This window comes from Antechinus flavipes, chromosome 5, assembly GCF_016432865.1.
Source record: "Antechinus flavipes isolate AdamAnt ecotype Samford, QLD, Australia chromosome 5, AdamAnt_v2, whole genome shotgun sequence".
In the NCBI taxonomy this organism is placed as follows: Eukaryota; Metazoa; Chordata; class Mammalia; order Dasyuromorphia; family Dasyuridae; genus Antechinus; species Antechinus flavipes.
Window position 1 is genome coordinate 296,210,708 of NC_067402.1, and position 20,947 is coordinate 296,231,654.

Sequence of the window (20,947 nt, forward strand, 5' to 3'; positions counted from 1 at the left end):
CTCCATCCATAAAGCCCCCTCCAGCACCATTTCCCTGGGAAGCCCCTGCTCTGACATCCCATCACTCCCACCTCCTCCCTGCTTGGATGTCACCCCCTCGCTTCGGAGGGCTCTGATACAGCCTTACGATAATATGAATGCCTGCGGTTGGATCCCGTGACCCACTGTGGGCCACGGCAGAGATGGAGACGGCACAGTATTCCCCCTTGCCCCGCGGCGCAGCTCAGGTGAGGGAGGCTCTTGCTACAGCTCCAAGGACTTCCATCTGCGTTGGAAGGATGTCGCCTTCACGCTTAGGCTCTTCCCTGTTTTGATCTTAGGCCTGCATGCCCTGGCTGCCCTACGCCCCTGGGGTCTGTCTGACCCTTTGGATGCCCTGTTGGCAGCTCCGCAGCCTGCTGAGAGCTCCCCTTTGGGAGCTTTTTCTGCTCTGGCTGAGGGAACCAGAGACCTTTCAGGGAGGAAGAGACCCGTGCAGTGACCACGTTTCCCCTCTCTGACTCCATCCCTGTCTCCTCACTAAGACATCGGGGCAGAGGAGAAAGAATCAGGACCGGAACCAGAGGAGAGCTCCAAATCCCACTCTAGAGCAGGTTTGACCTAGGACAAATCCCTTCCTTTTCCGGATCACAGCTCCATCGTCTGCAAAAGGTGGGGCAGGGTGGGACTGGATGACCTTGGTGGTCCCTTCTGTGCCTATGGACTGGGACCTCAGTTCAAAAATCCTGGCTGTCTCTGCTTGGTCAACTTTGGGCAAGCCACATCCCTGAAGGGATGCTGATGGAGGCTGGGGCCAAGGGTGGTCCCGGGGTCCCCTGCCTTGCTTAGGGGGCAGCACCCCGGCCACAGGCCACTCATCAGCAGTGCTGTCATTAGGCATGTTTCCAGCGCACTTTTCTTACAGGATCTCGGGCAGGTAGGGAGACTGAGCCTCATTATCTCAGACTGGGGGCCCCTGCTTCTCCCCATTAGGTGCAGGTAAGCACAGACTGGCTGGGAGCCTCCAGGCCAGGGCTCATCTGGCCAGTCAGTACTCTCCCTGTCCCTACCTGCATTCTATCCTCCAATCAAACTGACTTCTTAGTTCCAGCTCCCAGTCTTTGTATGACCATCCTTCATGTCTGGGATGCACGGCCCTCCCCACGTCCACACCAGCTGCCTAGAATCCAAGCCCTCTTTTCTTTCAAGACTTCTGATCTCCCTCCCCCTTCCCTCCTCCATCCCAAACTCTCAGGTATTCACACTTTGCATATATTTGTATAAATGTTCTTTCCCCCCACTTTCTATATCCTTCCTTGCAGTGTTAACTCCCCAACAGCAGACATGCTTCATTCTTGATCCCCAGTACCTAGGACCTTATTCCATATATAAGAAGAAGCTTGATAAATTCCCGCTGATTGATTAATCTATACAGCCTGCTTGAGTGAGTGCTGGTCCTCGGCTGACCATGTGAGGTTCTGTGCACACAGTAGTTGTTTCCTTGGAACCTCATAGAAGGGGCCTGAAGACAATCAAGCTAGTCCCCCTTTTACAAGTGAGTAAACTGGCCCAGAGTCTTCCACTTTGTACAGTTGTCATCACTGAAGATGTCTGAGCAGAGGTCAGAGGGGCCACTTACTGGGACGTGGCATGGGCGCTTCCGGTATTGGATGGATGGATGGATGGATAGACTAATGGATGGACTGATAGGTGAATGGACAGATAGAAAGATGAATGGATGGATGAACTGACAAAGAGATGGATGGAAAAATGGAAAGATGAATGAATGGATGAATGAGTAAATGGATGGCTAGATGGATGGACTGACAGGTGGATGGACAGATGGAAAGATGGATAGAAGGATGGATGGACTGACAGATGGACAGATGGACAGATAATAAATGGATGGATAGATGGACAGATGGAAAGACAAATAGATGGATGATGGATGAACGGTTGGATGGATGGAAAAATGGACAGATGGACAGATGAATGTATGTATGGAGGATGAATGGATGGAAAGATGAATAGAAGGATTCATGGATGGATGAATAGATGGATGGAAAAGATGACCTCCAAGGAATGGACAGACAGATGGATGGGTGGGTGGGTATGTGGGTGGGTGGGAAAGATGACCTTCAAGGTCTTTTCTACACTTAAGGATTCTATCTGTCAATGAGTCAGAGATTCTCTAAGGGATTAATATTCTATTAGTTTGAGTCTAAGGTTCTGTGAGTATATGACTCAAACATTTCTGAGCCAAAGACAGTAATGATTTTGAGATTTTATGAATGTGAGACTGAAAAGTAGTAAAATTCTAAGACTCTAATCCTCCGTGCATCGAAACTCTGAGATTTTCTATGAGACAAAGAGTTGGGGGAGCTGGGATTCTCTGAGCTGCCGATTCAGTGACTGTATGGAGGGAGGGAAAAATAGTTCTTCAAAGACCTTCACTAAGAACGTTGATTCTGCCAGACTCAGACTCAGTTCATGTGTCTCCATTGAAACCAGCTGTGATCCCAGTTTCCTACGAGAGCCTGCCTGTTTCAGGGGGATAAATGCTGTCACTTTGAGTCACTTGATGAGTTCAGGTTCTGAAGAACTGGAGTGTGTGTGTGTGTGTGTGTGTGTGTGTGTGTGTGTGTAACCTCCTTCACTTCAGCTCATCTCAAAGGCAGATGACAAAAAAAGTCGGGGGAAAAACGGTGTTAAAATGCAGTGGGATTTCAGAGTGAGCAGCAATGAGCTGAGCTTGGCCGATCACAGGCAGCTGCTCCCCATCTGTGGTTTACAGACATTTGCAATCTGCCCTCTAGAACGCCCCATGCCTATTCATCTTGCTCCCCGGGGGCTTCCCCACTCCAGGGAAGAAGAGTTCACCGCAAAGCATGATGTCTGTGTTCTCTGGCTGGGGACTTAAGGGGTTAGACCAGCCTGGCTGTCTCTTATCAGCCCAAATTGTTACCCTCCGGGTCCCTTTGAAGTGACAAAGATAGGAGATCAGGCAGAGGCCTAAAGCTGACCTAAAGTACAGATGAAGTGGCCTGGGAGGGAGAGAGGCAGAGAGACGGGTGGGGGAAGAAGGCGCAAACTCTCCTGGATGCGGAGAGTGGGTGACAAAGCCTGGGCTCACGCCCATGCTGTCCCGTCTCAGATCTCCTCCAAGGTTCGGGTAGAGAGTAGCCTTGGAGAATGTGACCTTCTGGGTTTATAGACAACGAACCCAGGGCACAAACTAAGGCAGGAGCATCCTCATCTGTAAGGGGTCCCGCTTCCTACAGAAAAGCTTACATGAGACCCGGGAGGTGGCCAATTTTGGTGGGGATGGTGATAATGGTAGTCATGGTGGTGGCTGCTTGGGGGGTGACGTTGGTGGTGATGATGATGATGGGGGGATGTGATGTGATGGAGTGAGGGGTGGCGATAGTAACAATAACTCACGCCAAAGCACTTCCCAATACTTCTCCTCTCTAAATCTCTCTCTCCCACGCTCACCTTCTCTGTAAAATGGGGCAATTAAATGCTCTTCTCTTTCAGGTCCCTCCCAGTGCTGACATTTGGTCAAAGGCCCAGAGAAGCCTCCGTGTGCTAAGTCCTAAGGTGTCTCCTCGCCTCCTCCCAAACTTGACGTTCTCTGTTCTCAGATCTCTCCCAGAGCGGACAGTCTGTGTTCCCATTGAAGATGGCAAAGCCCCGCCATGCGATTGCTTGTTTTCCTCCCTCCTCATGTAATTAGAATCTTCAAGGAAAGCTGTTCTTGCCCTGGGACATCTCTGTGTATTTAATTTATAGATCAAGCAGTTCTTCCCACAGGATCTACACTCCAGGGACCATGTGCGCACACACACACACACACACACATTCACACATACACACACACTCACACACACTCATTCACACACATATTCACCCACACATATTCACACACACACACACACCACACACTCACACACCCCGTCTCTTTTTCGGGCACAGGACCACCATGGTGGTCAGTTAGGTTCAGAGCAAGGGGCAAAGGGGTGTCTGATGCTGCCAGGGATGGCCAGCTCTAGGGATGTGCAGCCAAGCTGACCAGGTGAGCCCGAGGAAGCGTCTTGGAGATTACTTCCTTTGTGGGTCACCAGGCACTCTCAGGATCCTTCAGCGTTCTGGAAGGAACTTCTCATCTAATCGGGCCCCCAGGACCCCTTCTAGGGCCCTCCCACCCCTCCTGATGGCGTCTTCATCTTCCCTGTCACCAGAGCTCGGCGTCATTTTTGGCCCCGCCCTCTCCCTCATCCCCCGCACCCAATCAGCTGCCCAATCCTATCCCCATCACATGGGATGCAACTTAAAGACTTGGAGCTCTCCGTTGGGCTTCTGTGCAGGCTCGCCTACAATGGAGGAAGGCAGAGACTGAGGCTACCTGCAGTCGGGTCCTTTAATTTCAGGTCCAGCGGCCCCCTCCTTACTCCCCTCCCCCACACGATCATGTTATGCAGACGCTTTCGCCCCGATACTTTTAATCATTTCCTAACTCCTGTTCCGGACGCTTTCTTGACAATCTGTCCTTGGCTCCGGACTATCTTCTCGAGACACGCCGCTTTCTCAGAGACCTTCCGTAGCTCCCTACTGCTCAGAGCCCAAAACAGGTATCTCGCACCGGCAGACGCCCCCTTCTCTATTGAGCTCCAACTCCACCCCTATCTTTCTAGCCGCTCCCCCCATCCCGCCCCCTCCCCCAGCTCCAGGCCCTGCGGGACTTGCTCCCCCTCCCGCGTTAGCCTGGAGAAATTAGTAAGTGATATCCTATCAGCTGGGAGTAAGTGAAAGCTTCCACCCTGCTTTCCCCAAGGCCCCTCCCGCCGCAGGGACGTATCGCGGGCCCTCGGGGATTGGTTGCAGGCGGCAAACCTCACGTCCACGACGCCCGGGGCCCCGGGCTATGGGCAATACCCGGGCCGCCCAGCGCAGGGAGGCGGAGGAGGAGGAAAGCCGAGACACAGCGAGCGCTTCCTCGAGGTCAGCCGAGGCTCCTGGGCGAGACTGCCCACCCCGCTTCCCAGCCGCTCCCCATCAGTTACCGAGCCCCACCGGGGTTTCCTCAAGTCCCAGAACCTCCTCTGTAGGTAAGCTTCAGCCTCCCCATCTGTAAAATGGGTGACTAAGCCTATCATGTCTGATGTCACAGGTTGTGGTAAACAAAGCGAGACTAGAGTGCTCAAACCCTGGATCCTAGAAGGAGCTCCCGCGGGAAGCAGGCGTCCAACCTGGGGCTAGTGCCCTGCCCACCGGGCTCCCGGTCCTCGGCTCTCACGCCGGGCCCTGTCCTGACACAGGGTCCCAGCACATCCTCTGTGAGAGCCGCCTGAGGGGCAAGGGAGCCCAAGGGCCGCCGGTCTTACCTGCTCAGAGGCTGGAGGAGTCTGGCGGAATCTTGGGCAAGGGGAGCCTGAGAGGGTTCAACCACACTTACTGAGGCTCACGTGGGCCCTGCAGGGGAAGGAAAGGTCGGGGCTTAGAGACAAGAAACACAAAGAGGCCCTTTTAAGAAAAGTGCATTTTCCTGATGCGGCCCAGAATTGTGAGGAGAAAAGTTCTCTTCCCCTCCCCTAGGCAACCTTTTCCTGTAACAAAAAGAAGAGGAAGGGAGGGAGCAAGGGAAGGAAGAAGGGAAACAGGAAGGCAAGAAGGATGAAGGAGGGAAATGAAGGTAAAACATCACATCCCGTGATTCAGTCTGCCCCGCTGTGTGCTGTGTGACTGCTTGGGGCCTGCAAGGTCTTAGACATACACTGAAAATCTGTGAGGCTGTAGCCCCAGGAGGCTGGGAAGGTGCCAGGGAAAGGACACGTCCTTATCTGGCTCTGGCCCCATGAGGGACCTGCTCATTTCTTGGGGCCCAGCCTCCTCACGGCAGTGGACATTGCAGAGGTCCCTGGGTCTGGCTCCTTTTTCTCACGTCCTCAGACATCATTTTTTTGTGCTCATAAGACTCCCGCGCTCCCGCCTGGCTCCCGCGCCGCTGGCCGGTGAATTAAGATTGGGACGGAGTGGCCAGGGCAGCAGCTGAGCAGTCCTGTGTCACCTCTTCCTTTCCCACCCTCCCAGCCTGTGGCAAGAGGGCAATGGGGGAGTCTGGGTAGCCCAGGAAGATACAGGGACTTGGGAGAAGTGAGCCCCAGCCTCCAGGCAGAGTAGGGCAGAGTGGGAAGCTCTGGGTGTGTGGTGTTTTGGGGAGCTGCCTCCTTGCCCTAGGATGGAAATATTGAAGCCCAAGCCGGGGCCCTGCGCACCCACAGTAGGTGGTACTGGACAGGGCCGTTCTCTGGGAGACAGAGGGACACCTCTGACGATCGTTCCCCATGTCCAGTCTCAGGTCTCCCTGGGAGGAGGGGGATGGTGAGCAAAGGAGAGGAAAGAGAACATCTTCCATGGGGGCCCAAGTGGGGAACTTTTTATATACTGAGGAGGTTCATAGAACCATCGATTTGAAACAGAAAGGGGCTTCAGAAGCTGAGTGCAAGTGAGCAGGAGCTTTAGACAGGGAGGGTCAAAGCTAGGAGAGGCCTGAGAATAGGGGATGGCAGGGCTGGGAAGGGTCTCAGGAGAGGATGTCAGGGCAGCGAGGGACTTGAGAACAGGGGATGGCAGAGCTGGGCCATAAGAGCATGGAATGTTAGAGCAGAAAGAAGCCTTGGGCCACATGCCATGGAACATCATCCCCAGGTGAAACCTAAATTTCCTCCCATCCAAAACTTTATTTTAGAGCTGGAATTTGTCCAAGGTCCCAGGGAAAGCAAGTGCTTGGGTCAGTTGAATGACTACGGTTATTTGGTTCTGACGGACGTAACGCCCCTCTCCCCATCCTGCAACGTCCTCCCAAAGTGACATCCGTAGGGCACCTGCCTTCACCCTGAGGCCGTGCCCAGGAGAGCAAGCGGCTTCCCCAAATACAAGTTACTCTGGGGATCTTCCCCTTGGCAAATACACAGCAACCCATTCCTCAGCCTCCGAGTCCCATTTTCATTGTGAAATGAGCTTACCAGAGTGGGTCCCCCCAACTCAGAGGGCTGACGTGAGGTCAGCACTGGGCAGGCCACAATGTGAGTCAATTGCTAGGGAACTCCGCTGCCCCGAGGAGAAAGGCTCCAATTGGAGTGGCAAGACAAGTGAACTCATTTGGGCCGGGAGTGAATCAGCCAGTCCTTCCATTTCCCACGGGGCTTTGTATGCAGTTGTTACTTAATTCGTGCTTACCAAATTGCAGTGACTGGCTCTGAAATGACACATGAGCCAGAACCAGCAAGCTAGGGGATCTCTTTGGAAAAGGGCTTTTGAAGACTGAGGTCCTGAGTGACATAAGGCCCTAAAGCTCAGGCAAGTTCAAGAAGTGCAGAGAACAAGGCCAGAAGGATCCAGGCTTGAGGGATAAGCAGGGCCCTAGTGTCCCCTCATGCTTCCAAAACCTACGGAGCCTTCATCCCTATAAAGGGGATGATCCTACAAAGTGATGGGTCTGCTCTCCACTGTCTTGTCAACTGACACGTGGAACTTCTTGCTCAGCTAGGGGGCCATGGACAAGATGGAAGGTATCTAGGGCAGTGTGGTGAACAAGACAGGCTCAGGGAGAATGGTGCTCATGCCCGTCCTCTCCTCCCTTGGCTTCCTCCAGAACTGAGACCTATCAGTGCTTGGCCTGCATCCTTTCCACACTCCAGAGGGACACTTCTAGCCCCTCAAGAGAAACGGCATCAGGCCCCCCATGACAGAAGTCTGAAAGCCTTCCCTAGCTCTGGATCACTGACTGTTCTACATCTCCCCCTCAGGCTCATGGCCTCGATGCACTTTCCAACCCCAGTCCTAATCCAAAAGCCAGCCTGGTAGGCTTTGAACCGAAAGGCTCAGTCTTAGACTCTCACCCCCTGCCTCCCCTTCCCTCTGGTGTTGTCCCAGCCTCATGGCTAAGGTAGACTTAATAGAAGGACTGAGAAGTAACAAAAGCAAGTATGATGACTTTTCCTGGATGGGCCATGTGCCTCAGTCTGGTCCGACTGTCCCCTCCCCTAGCTCTGGTCTTCCTCTCTTTTAGTCCTAGTGGGGTTCACAAGGAGGAACAGATGAGCATGGATAAAAGTGTCCTTCCTCTCTGTGGCCACTTCTACCACACCGTTAAGGTCTGAAAGAGTTTGTTGTCAACTGGTGAATTGTGTGGGTTTCCTGTATATGTCAGAAAATCATTTCCTAATCCTCCCACCACCAAGAGCATAGGGTGCTAAGTGAAGGGCCTCTCAGCTCTGAAAAAAGGGTTGCTTGAATAGGGCAGACATTTGGACCCCCCCATACTCACACTTTTGATCCACCTGAAAGCTTTGGGGATAGTGTCAAACTGGACCCCATACTTGTACCTAAAGTTAGGGGAGGACTTCAGGATTAGCCTGAGCCGTGAATATCTAATTCCACTCATGGGAGGACTTCAGGAGCAGCCTGAGCTCTGATATCAGGTGAGGAGTGATGAGGCAAGACTCAGGAATATGTTTAAGCTGGAGTCCATTTATTCTAGGAAGCCTTCCACTTTATATACCCTATGCACTTACATAAGTGGAGTCCGTTTATTCTAGGAAGCCTTCCACTTTATATACCCTATGCACTTATGTAACTATTCAGTACTGTGCATGCACCAACTAGTTATTATGGACTTCAGGGTAACCCTGCTTCAAGTAGGCACAGGTGATCATACCCACCCTGACTTCTCAGGAAGGCTGAGATGCCCTTAGCGGAATGGTGAGCCAAACCAAATATGGGCAGTAAGTTTCCTTACTCGACTAAAAGGTTTTATACCCCACTATCTGCAGTCTTCAACAACCTAACACCAAGGAAAGTATACTTTAGCCAGAGAAGCTCAGTACCAGGAGCACTGGATTGGACATCTTAGGAACATCAACTGAGACTTGGAAGGAAACCTCAAAGGCCTTCGCATCTAGCTTCTCCATAATCCAACACTCCTCATTCAGTGAAACTGTTCTCTCCAGTGTTACCAATTATCCCTTCATTGTCAAATCTAATGACCTTTTTTCAACCCACATCTCTATGCAGATATGAGACCCAGATCTTTATATCTAGCTGTAGGGTCTCTCGAGTTCCAGGTTTGTATCATCAATTGCCTCTTAGACATTTCCATCCAGATTTCCTGTAGGCATCTCAAACTCAACACATCCGAAACAGAACGTATCATCTTCCCTGCATAAACTCTCCTCTCCTCATTATTGTAAAGAGCATCACCATCCTCCCAATCCCTCAGGATTTCTCCTTAGGAATCATTCTGAATGCTTATTATCTCATTTCCCCTCACATCCAAGCTGTATCTAAGGCCTATCAACTTCATCCCTGTAATATCTCTTGTCGTATTTCACCTCTGCAGCTTTTTCTCTTCGATTTCATCTCTGTACCACCTCTTGTCATCTCATGTAGATTTCACTTCTGCAGCATCTCTTGTTGATTTCACCTCTGCAACATCTCTTGTCGGATTTCACCTCTGCAGCATCTCTTGTTGATTTCACCTCTGCAACATCTCTTGTCGGATTTCACCTCTGCAGCATCTCTTGTTGATTTCACTTCTGCAACATCTCTTGTTGGATTTCACCTCTGCAGCATCTCTTGTTGATTTCACCTCTGCAACATCTCTTGTCGGATTTCACCTCTGCAGCTTTTTCTCTTTGATTTCATCTCTATACCACCTATTGTCATCTCATGGTGATTTCACTTCTGCAGCATCTCTTGTCAATTTCTCTTCTGCAGTTTTTCCTTAGTTTCATCTCTGCAATATGTCTTGTTAATTTCACCTCTGCAACATTCTGGTTGGATTTCACCTTTGCAGCTTTTTCTCTTCTATTTCATCTCTGTAACATCTTTTGTCAATTTGATCTCTGCAATATCTTTTGTCAGTTTCATCCCCTGCAACTTCACCTCTTCCATATCTCTTGTTGATTTCACCTCTGCAACATCTTTCGTCAGATTTTGCCTCTCAACATCTCTCCAATATTTCCCCTTTTCTCCTGTCCCATCTCTAGAGCAGACCTTTAGCACCTCATATCTGAACTATTGCAAAAACTTGCTTGGGGGTGAAGGGGTCTGCCTATCTCAAGTCTCCCCAACCCGGGGCCGTCTTCCTTTCAACCTCCTAAACCACATGTTGGACCACGTTACCTCATACTTCAGTGGTGCCCTATAGCCTTTGGAGTCAAGTGCAAAATCCTCTGTTGGGCATTCAAAGCCTTTCATAACCTGCCCCCCCTTCCCATATTCTGATAATTGCTCCCTTCCAGATACTCTATGATCTGGTCACATCATCCCTCCATCCCTCATTACTATGCTTCTACATTGACTGTCCCCCATAGTGAGAACACTATGTCCCTTTATCTCTACTCCTTGGTTTACCTGGATTTTTTCAGGACTCAGTTTCAAACCCATTATAAGAGGCTTTTTCTGGCTCCCTCTACCCCCAAGGCAAAGGACCTCCCCTCTTAAATTCAGTAGGTTCCAACTACTCTGTCCATATCTATTTGTACAGAACTGTTTCCATGTGGTCTCTCTCACTAGCTTGTGGGCTCTTTGAGGGCAGGGACTGATTTCTGTTTTTCTTTGTATCCTCAGAGTTTAGCAAAGTGTCTGGCATATAGTCATCAAGTCAAAAACATTTATTGAGTGCCTACTGTATTACTGTATTCTAGGCATTGAGTCAAGAGTTAGCACAAGAGAGGAGAAAACATGTAAACAAGCTTTTTGTATCTATCTAACGATACATGTACATATACTTGTCATTAGCCAGGAGGTCATTAGAACATAAGAAAGAGCTTTCTAGGCGTGGGGGATGGCCAGATAAAATGCTTAGAGCTGAGCAATGGAGGCAGGAGTCAGTGGTTTGAAGAGTAGGTGATAGAGTAGGGGGTGAGGGGAGGAATAAGATAGCCTAGGTGTCTAAATGATTGTTGATCTGGTCTGGGTTTCCTTTCTGCCGCTTTGGTTGTTTTGGGCCAATCCCTTTACCTCTCTCTCGGACTGTTATATGAAATGAGGAGGTTGATCTAGATATAGCATCAGCCCTGAATTGGGGCTTCAAAGGCCCTTTCCAGCTCTAAATCTGAGCATCTCCTTGACCAATAGGAAGCCAGATCATGGAAATTTGGTCCCCAACCCCTGCCTTTGGAGAAGGTAGGGCTGATGAAGGGGCCAGATCCTCTGGCACAGACTATGTGATTCTGGCCCCGTGCCATCGGAAAAATGAGAGGGTGGAGCTTGGACCCTTTCCACTCTGGCATCTTGTGCTCTATCAGCCTGCAAAGCCAGCCGCAAACAGGAAAGAATTAGACTTTCTGACCACACACGAGAGGCGGCCCCATATTGGGGAAGCTGTGGACCCCTGGGCCCCAGCATGTGGGATGGGGGAGGGGTTTCCACCCCGTCACATCTGCTGATCCCCTTCCCCTGGCTCTATTCCCACTCCCAAGGAACTGAGCCTCATTAGCATTTCTCTTTATCTGGTAAGGTTTGGACCTCAGACCATACCAGCAAACAGCCTTCTAATGGGCCACTCTCAGAAAGCGGTTCCAGCAGCCTGGTGAAGGGGGAATACCTTGTGCTACCTGGGCCTGCTGTGGACTCCTCACTGCCCCAGCTAGCAAAGGCAGCTACGGGCCGGGTTACAGGGGGGAGCCCTAGAGGAACAAGCCCTGGACAGCAAGTGTCAGCCTCAAAAGCAGGGTTTTTTACCACAGATTTGCTCAGTAGTCAAGTAACTCCATCCCTTTAAGTTGGTTTCATTCTCAGTAGCATGAGGGGAGGAGATAAAGGAAGTTGGAAGAGCTCAAAGGCTCCTCTTAGCGCTGACATTCCCAGTTCTAAAGCTCCTCCCAACTCTTGACGCTCCAAGTTCTGAGGTCTTCCCAGTGATGCATTTCATGTTTAATGCTCTTTGTTTTATAGATTTAATTTTTTGCTCTGAACTTAATGAGTCCCCCGAAGGGAAAATATTTCCATATACAACACAGAACAGGAAATGGCTTAGAGGTGAAACTGTGAATCTCTACTATGTAGTTTGCTTTTTAAAACATAGAGATATTTGCATTATTCCTTCAATCACATCTTGCTTTTCTGTTTCCTTCTCTATACTTCAGTGAGCCTCTTTTCCTTTTTTTTTTTTTTGCTCCCCCATCCCCAGGGACCTAAGAACCAGAGGCTTCCTCACCTCAAGGCAGTTTCCCCACTGCCCACGTCCAAAATTAGGGGTTTCACACTCAGCCCCTGAACACTCTCTCCATCTCTGGAGCTCAGTAGCTCTTCCTCCTCCATCCTCTGGGATTGAAGGCCCAGTTCTGCTCTCTGTTCATCCGCATCTTCCTAAGTTTCTCAGACTCTACCTCTTGGAATCTTAAGCACTCTAATATCATCCCAAACAGAGGCTTCAGCCTCTTCAGCCAGCCCCTAACTGATGGACACCTCTGCCATTTTCAATTCTTTGCCACCACAAAAAGAGCCACTATGTAAGTTCTTGGACAGACCAAACGTGGCCTCAAATACTCACTGGGACGCTGGGTAAGAAACTTGTTTTGCCTCAGTTTCCCCAATTGTAAACAAGGCAGATAATAAGATCTCCCTTCCTCTCGGGAATGTAAAGGTTCAGTGAGATATCTCATTATTATCGATATTATCAATGAGATATAAGCATAAAGTGCTTAGTATTGTGCCTGGTACACAGTAGGTACTTAATAAAATGGGTAAAAAAAGAATGCTTCCCTTCTTTCTTGAACACATGGTTCCTTTCCTCCCCCCTCACTGCCCCTTCCACTTTGCTCTCTTTAGGCTGCAGATTCTACCCAGCTTCTGTTCTGAGTCTCTTCCAGCCAGAAATCCATCACTACCAAGAGTGCATTAGGAAAACAGTCTTCTTGCTGTTATTATGCCATTACTCTGACATTCCAGAAGCCCTTTCCGTGACTTTGGGCACTCAAATAGCCGAGGAAACATTAGTCAGCCCTCGTGGGAACATGGCATCAATCTGCCCATTTCAGAGGTGAGTAAACTGTTGACTCAGAAGCCAAAGGATAGAGATGAGTCTCCGGAGTGACTCAGCTGAACTCCAAGAATGCTCATCGACCTTCTCCCGTTCCAAGGCCTGCAGCTGAAGGAAGCAGCCTGGAGAACACGGTAAGGAAATACTCCTTCCCCCACCCAGCCCAGAAGGGCCTCGGCCTGGCTCCCGGCCAAGCTTCTGATCAATCTTTCATCAGGAGCTTCTCCACAGGGACCAGTAGCAGCATCTCCTGTCAGTTAAACCATCCCAAACTCTCTGCAGGAAGGACAGGGTCGGGGGGGGGGAGGTTACTGAAGGAGCCCCTCTCAGAGACATCCTGGAAAAGAGGCGGGCCGAGAATCAGAGAGCCCAGCCAGAGAAGGGAAGGGTGATGGCCACGAGTGAGAAATACTCCTGTTCCCTAGGAGAGCTCCTGAGGTCAATGTCAAAAGTAGGATTATCCCCATTTTACAGATGAGGAAACTGAGGGCCATCCAAGAGCACAAACATGTTTTCTAAGGCTAAATTCCTTGCTCTTTTCACTACTGCCTCTTAAGCTCTTTGGTATGTGATTATTGAATTATCTCATTGGAATCAACTGTAGAAATAAATGAACAGGGAAAGTCAGAGCTGAGAGGGATCTGAGAACAGGGGATGTCAGAGTTTTTAGGGAGCTTAGAACTGGGGGATGTCTGAGCTGGAGGGGCCCTAGAATAGGGAATGTCACAGCTGCAGGGCCTTAGAGGCAAGATAGGAGAATCTCTTCTAGGTGAGAATACTTTCTTTACCATCTCTTAGGGATGCGGCCATCCAGACTCTGCTTGAATAATTCTAGGGACAGAGAGCTCACTAACTTACATGGCAGACAGAACATTTCTTTAATACTCATGGTTCCCATACGCAGACAGTGTTCGATGACAGTTATCATTACCAAGAGATTTGCATATGATTCAACAACCATTTCTTAACTGCCAGATTTGTGCTGGCTACCCTTCCCTTACATCACCTCCCTGCATGTTCTCAGGAGGGTGGGAGGTCAGTTCTTGGCCCCAGTTCCACAGGGGATCCAAGGTTAGAAGTGGTTCTCAGACTATCCACAACCATATGAAAATTGGTGCCAAATCACAAACAAGGAGGAAAATAAAAACCGAACCAGTCCCGAGGCTTCGAGGGGCTCCCAAAAGGCGACGGGACTAGCCGGACCCTGGAAAGAGAAGCTACGCGGCCGATGACACTTGCAAAGCAATCCAACCACCGAGGAAAGAAATGGGGAGAATTTTTCTAAGGCAATGACTCAAATGGCCAGTCCCTCTGAACTCGAGGTCTGCTGCTGGGGCCATAGACCAAGCAGGTCAAGGAAGCTTCCGCCAACAGCGAGCCCTGACTTACGGCAGCAGAGATAGCTGCCCAGTACCAAGGAATGACTGATGAGAACTGGAACGGGAGGAAATGTCCCTGGGCTGTGAGGAAGGAGCGTGATGAGGACCGAGAAGCAAAGGGAGTCTTAGGACAATTGATGGAGGGTGAGGTTAGCGGAGCCCAGAAAACGGTGATCACCATCATGCACACACAATGCTCCACTGACCAGTAAGGAGCTACCCTTTCTTTCTTCCGGAGGTGGGGGACTATGGGTTGAAATGCTACATGCATAGCCAGACTCGATTCAGCTTTTGGTTAGTTTTGCTGAGCTGCTTTTTTGGTGTAGCTTAATTTCTTTTCCTTTCTTCCTTGCTTCCTTCCTTCTTTCCTTCCTCCTTCCATTCCTTCCTCCTTCCATTCCTTCCTCCCTCTTTCCCTATCTCCCTTTCTTCCTTCCCCCTCCTTTTCTCCTTTCCCCCTCCTTACCTCTCTTCCCCCCTCCTTTCTTCTCTTCCTCCTTCCTTCCTTCCTCCCTCCCTCCTTCCCTTCCCTCTTTTCTTCTTTCCCTCCCTTTTTCTCTCCCTTCCTTCCTCCCTTGCTACTTCCCTCTCTTCCTTCCTCCTTCCCTACCTCCATTTTTTGCTCCCACCCTCTCTGCCTCCCTTCTTTCCTCCTTCCCTTCCTCCCTTTCTCCCTTTCTTCCTTTCTCCTTCTTTTTCTCTCTTCCTCCCTCTCTTCTTTCTTTCTGCCTGCCTCTGAGTGGACTTCTCCAGGTGCAGTACATGAAACCTTGCTCCTTCCCCACCTTGGTGCCCTTGGGCTGCAATCTTCTTCCTCCTCCACCTTTGCTTGCCACCTTTGAAAGGCCCCTGCCTTTCCTTTCTCCTCCCTTGATCTCAGCATCGACCATCCCAGCAGACCCCTCCCCCCCCACTCCCCCGAGCGTCTCTCCTCAACCGACCAAAAAATCGTGATTCCTAGTGTATGTTGTTCCCGTCATGGGCAGCCAGCTCCCTTTGGGCACTGACCAAGGCACAAGGAGGCACAGAACAGGCCAGGCTAGGTATATCCACACCACAGGCTGCTAGTTAGCACGGGCAGGAGACACAGGGGGCAAAGGAGCAGAGGGTCGGCTCACCGAGGGCTGGGAAGGGCTCCCCTCCTTCCTCCCTCTCCCCACCTAAACAGCCCTGACAAGAGTTTGCCTTAAACAGTCTCTGGGGGTTCCCTCTCCCCTGGGACCCCCTCTCACTGCTAGAAGCCCCCTCCACACACATCAGCTTCCACAATAGGGGCATCTCATCATTTTAAACAAATTCGAAAGTGGGGCTTCTCCCCACAGAGTCCAAATGGGCTAATGAGCCCAGGGACGGGGGAGAGAAGGACAAGAGGGATTATTAACTTTTTGGGTTTTCAGTTCTATCACCTTGGAAATTCATGTGGAGATAAACCTTGAGAATGGAGGGCTCCCAGAGGTGGGGGGGCAGGACAGTCAGCTGAGTGAGCTCCCCCAGATACAGAAGCTCCTTTCTCTGCTGGGGCTTGCCCAGCCTCCTGCAGAAGTTCCTCTGTCATGGGACAGGGGGCTGGGGGGAGGGAATGAATGATCTTGAACGTTGTGCCAGGCAGTGAGCTGGACTTGGGGGACTAGAGCCCGACAAACAAGGCCCCCTGGGAGCTTACAATCGATGAACAGATGCCTAGGCCAACGAGCATTTATTAGGCACCTACTCTTTGCCAGACTCTGGACTTAGAAAGACAACAACAAAAAGCACTTCCCTCAAGAGTGCTCAAGGGCTCCCTTTGGAAGGTCCCCCACTACTGCATCATCCTGTCCCCCAGGGAAAACTGTCTCTCGCCTCAAGGGGCAGCTTAGGGCCCCTTCCCTGATGCCTTTTCCACCGCACCCCCGGCTACCAGAGGGAGATCTTTCCCGCCCAAGTCTGCTCCGGAGGCATCCTTGGGCTAGAGGATGGTCTCTCTCTCTGCCTCATTGACCCATTTGTCCTTCCCCCTCAGCCTGTGATCCCCCACCCCCACCCAGTGAGTTTTGTGTTTGGATTTCACTTTGGGGTCAGGGGACCCAGAGCTGGTCAATAATTGGTTGCAGACCATTAGCTCCAAAGTGTTCCCTCAGGGGACTTTCCCCTCAAATGCAGGAAGGTCTGGGGCCTTTACTGAACTCCCTCGTGCTTCGGCAAGGTCACCGACTTCTCACTGTCCCAGGCGGGATTCAGGAACCCGACGCATCCAGCGAGAAGCGGGGTTGCCATTGGCTCCCAGACACCCGTCAGTCGGTGGGGACCGAGCCGAGGGCAGGGCTGGAGCGCGGCGGAGGCGTCTGGGGCCGGTGGGCAGCCGGCGAGCTCTGGGAGGCAGCGAGGGCCGCGGGAAGGTCTCCGAGTCGTGGGTGATGGGAGCGAGAAGGGGCTCCGCTCCAGCCCGTCACACCCGCAGCAAGACTCGTGGAGGGCTCCGAACTGCACTGCTTTGGGACTCCCTCAGCCCTGCCCAGGGGCAGTCGGGAGCGCTTCTCTCGTTTCACAGATGGGGAAAAGTGAGGGCAGAAAAAGTGACTGGGAGGAAGCTCCCCGTGGAGAGGCTCCCCGGCCCAATCCACATCTGCCCCTCGTTCCCCAAGGATGTGGGGAAAGGGGGAGGGGGAGGAGCCAGTTCCACGGCGCCGTGTCCCACGTTTTACGGAGGGCGCCTGCACAAGCCCCCAGAGGGGACAGCCTCTAACTGGCCGCGAGTCCCGCCGGGTCTCTCCAGTTTAGAGCTCCTCCCCCACCCCTCTACAGATTAGGGATTCCCTACGGATCCCGCCCACACCCGCCCGGTGAGCGGCACACACAGGAGGCGCACAATAAAAGCTCACTATTGAAGGGAAGAAGAAAGGCTGCTCCGAGACACAGACTTCATTTTGGACTTGATGCGACTGGCCTCTGGTTCCCAGCTCAGCTCCCCGCCAGCCCCTCTCAGCGTTTAACAATAGCAGGACTCGGACCGGAGAACGGCACCTCCGGGGGCGGCCAATGTGAAGCCGGGTGAAATCACCGGGCCCGAGGGGAGGGAGGCTGCGGGGGAGAGGAAGAGGAGGGCCCCGCAGGCCCAAGAGCACTTGTCTCCCTCACCCTGCAGCAGGCTCACAGAGGCGGGCTGCGAGGGCGCGCAGCGCACGCACACACATAGCCTCACAAGCTACACACACAGCCATACAAACTACACACACACAGAGCCACGCAAGCTACACACACAGAGCCACGCAAGCTACACACACACAGAGCCAGGCAAGCTACACACACAGAGCCATGCAAGCTACACACACAGAGCCACGCAAGCTACACACACAGCCACACAAACTACATACACACAGAGCCACACAAGCTACACACACAGAGCCACGCAAGCTACACACACAGCCACACAAACTACACACACACAGAGCCACACAAGCTACACACACAGCCACACAAGCTATACATATGCAGCCACACAAGCTACACACACACAGCCACACAAGCTACACATACACAGAGCCATACAAGTTACACAGCCACACAAGCTACACACAGAGCCATACAGGTTACACACACAGCCACACAAGCTACACACACACAGAGCCACACAAGCTACATACACAAACAGAGCCACAAAGGCTACACACACACAGAGCCATACAAGCCACACATACACAGAGCCACAAAAGCTAAACACATAGCCATTCAAGCTACACACAGACAGAGCCATACAAGCTACATATACAGCCATACAAACTACACACATAGCCATACAAGTTACACACATATAGAGCCATTCAAGCTACACACACCCAGAGCCATACAAGCTGCACACACAGCCATACAAACTACACACACAGAGCCATGCAAGCTATACACACACATAGCCATATAAGTTACACACACACAGAGCCACAAAAGCCTCACACACAGCGCCATACCAGCTACACACACAGCCACACAAACTACACGCACAGTCATACAAGCTACACCCACATCGAACCACGTAAGCTATACACACATAGAGCCATACAAGCTACACACACAGCCATACAACAGCTATACAAAAGACACACACAGCCATACAAGCTACACACACAGCCACACAAACTACACGCACAGAGTCATACAAGCTACACCCATACCGAGCCACGTAAGCTATACACACATAGAGCCATACAAGCTACACACACAGCCATACAACAGCTATACAAAAGACACACACAGCCATACAAGCCACACACACAGCCACACAAACTACATGCACAGAGTCATACAAGCTACACCCACACCGAGCCATGTAAGCTATACACACACAGAGCCATGCAAAGCTACACACACAGCCATACAACAGCTATACAAAAGACACACACAGCCATACAAGCTACACATACAGCCACACAAACTACATGCACAGAGTCATACAAGCTACACCCACACCGAGCCATGTAAGCTATACACACACAGAGCCATGCAAAGCTACACACACAGCCATACAACAGCTATACAAAAGACACACACAGCCATACAAGCTACACACACACAGCCACATAATCTACACACACAGCCACACAAACTACACACACAGAGTCATACAAGCTACACCCACACCGAGCCAGTAAGCTATACACACACAGAGCCATACAAGCTACACACACAGCCATACAACAGCTATACAAAAGACACACACAGCCATACAAGCTACACACACACACAGAGCCACAAAAGCTACACACACAGCCATACAAGCTACACACAGAGCCATATAAGCTACACATACACAGAGCCACAAAAGCTACACACACAGCCATACAAGCTACACACACACAGCCATACAAACTACACACACAGAGTCATACAAGCTACACCCACACCGAGCCATGTAAGCTATACACACACAGAGCCATACAAGCTACACACGCAGCCATACAACAGCTATACAAAAGACACACAGAGCCATACAAGCTACACACACACACACACAGCCACACAAGCTACACACACAGAGCCATACAAGCTACACACACACACACACACATACACACACACACACACACATACATCTGTGCACATATGCACATCCTTTGGGTCAGGAAGCCTAGCTACCCTGCAGGTGTGTCTCCCAGAGCTCCACAATGTCACCCACCCACCCTGAGGTTTTGACCTCTCTTGGCCCCTCAATCCTCAGGTGCCATCTGGGACCCTTGGCTACTGTCCCGCCTGCCCCCTACCCTTTCTCTTGCTGGCTTTCAGACTGGGGGCACCCAGGGACAAATGAGCAGAGGGACACCAAGATGTGGGCTGAGAGCGTGGGGGCCAGCATAGAGACACAATGCTAAAAGCTCACACTTCTCCTCCAGTCCAGAGGCGAGACCGGGGATTCGTGCTGGGCCTGGGACCTGAAAAGGTGGGGCAGCCTGCTGGCAGAGGAGGGGCACTGGTGAAGGGGAATGGGGAGGGGCGAGCTTCCTTCCTGCCCCCACCGGGAGGTAGATGTGGGGTATCCGTCAGGGAGATTCAGGTAGCCTCATCTCCCGCTGTGAGCTCTCAGGAAGCGAGGGGATTACTCAGGCTGGGAGAGACAAAGGCACACACACACAGCAAAGGGCAGATTCAGAGATTCCCACTGAGACAGAGACACATCCATGCTATGGATCAAGAGATTTATAGACAGACAGTCTCTCTGTCTCTGTCTCTCTGTCTGTCTCTCTCTCTCTCTCTCTCTCTCACACACACAGCACACAGACACACATAGAGTAATGGGTAGATTCAGCAGAGACACAGGGACAGACATATAATGTGCTATGGGCAGATTGAGAGATCAGACATATACATACAGCGACATACACTCACATTCAGGGACACACACAGAGTCTCACACACACACACACACACACACACACACACATACAGACAGCTAAGAGCAGAGAAGAAAAAAGAGGCAAGATGAGAGACCAAGGCTGTGAGCCAGAAACAGAGATAGACTTGGGGAGCCGGAGCTGGGGAGGGGAGGCGAGGGGAAGGAGAAACCGGCGGAGTGAGAGGAAAGGGTCGGAGCCGAGCCAATCTGAGACCCCCACCCAGAAGCCGGCAACTGCAGATCCGGCGGCCGCCCTGAGAACGGCCATCGCAGCTGGTCCCCGAGCACGGAGGGGAGCGGGCAGCCGAGGGGGCCCTCTTCGGACCCCGCAGTCCGATCTCCCCCCTCCCCGCATCTCCTCTCCCCCAGCCTCTTACCTCTGTCCTTCTGTCTTCGTAGCCCAGGCGGCAGGGGAGCCGGAGGCTGGGGGAGGAGGTGGGGTGTGAGGGGGAACAGCAGCAGCAGCAGCAGCAGCAGCAGCAGCACAACCTCAGCAGCAGCGACGGGGGCAGGGCGAGCGCAAGGAGGGAGGCCCGGCGGGGCGGGGGCGGGGCGGGGCCCTACTTTCCAGAACCCGCCCCTGAACCTCCCGGTGGGACCCAGGCCGTCGCAGCCCCCCGCCCTCCATCCACAACACATATTTGCGCTCGCACACACACACACACACACACACACACACAG

The 20,947-nt window shown here is 51.7% G+C and overlaps 1 protein-coding gene across 2 annotated transcripts in view; it reads right to left on the reverse strand.

Annotated features, from left to right (window-relative positions):
- The window catches only part of PRR5 (proline rich 5), a 47,931-nt gene extending 27,192 nt beyond the window's left edge, over positions 1-20,739 (reverse strand). The window contains exons 1-2 of one of the 2 annotated variants that reach the window (XM_051962915.1): positions 20,644-20,739; positions 5,364-5,451 (exon numbers count right to left, since the gene is read on the reverse strand). The gene's annotated coding sequence lies outside the window, so the exon portion shown is untranslated. The remainder of the gene's footprint in view (positions 1-5,363; positions 5,452-20,643) is intronic. The other variant, XM_051962916.1, reaches the window with a different exon arrangement.
- Between the last annotated feature and the right edge of the window lie 208 nt (positions 20,740-20,947).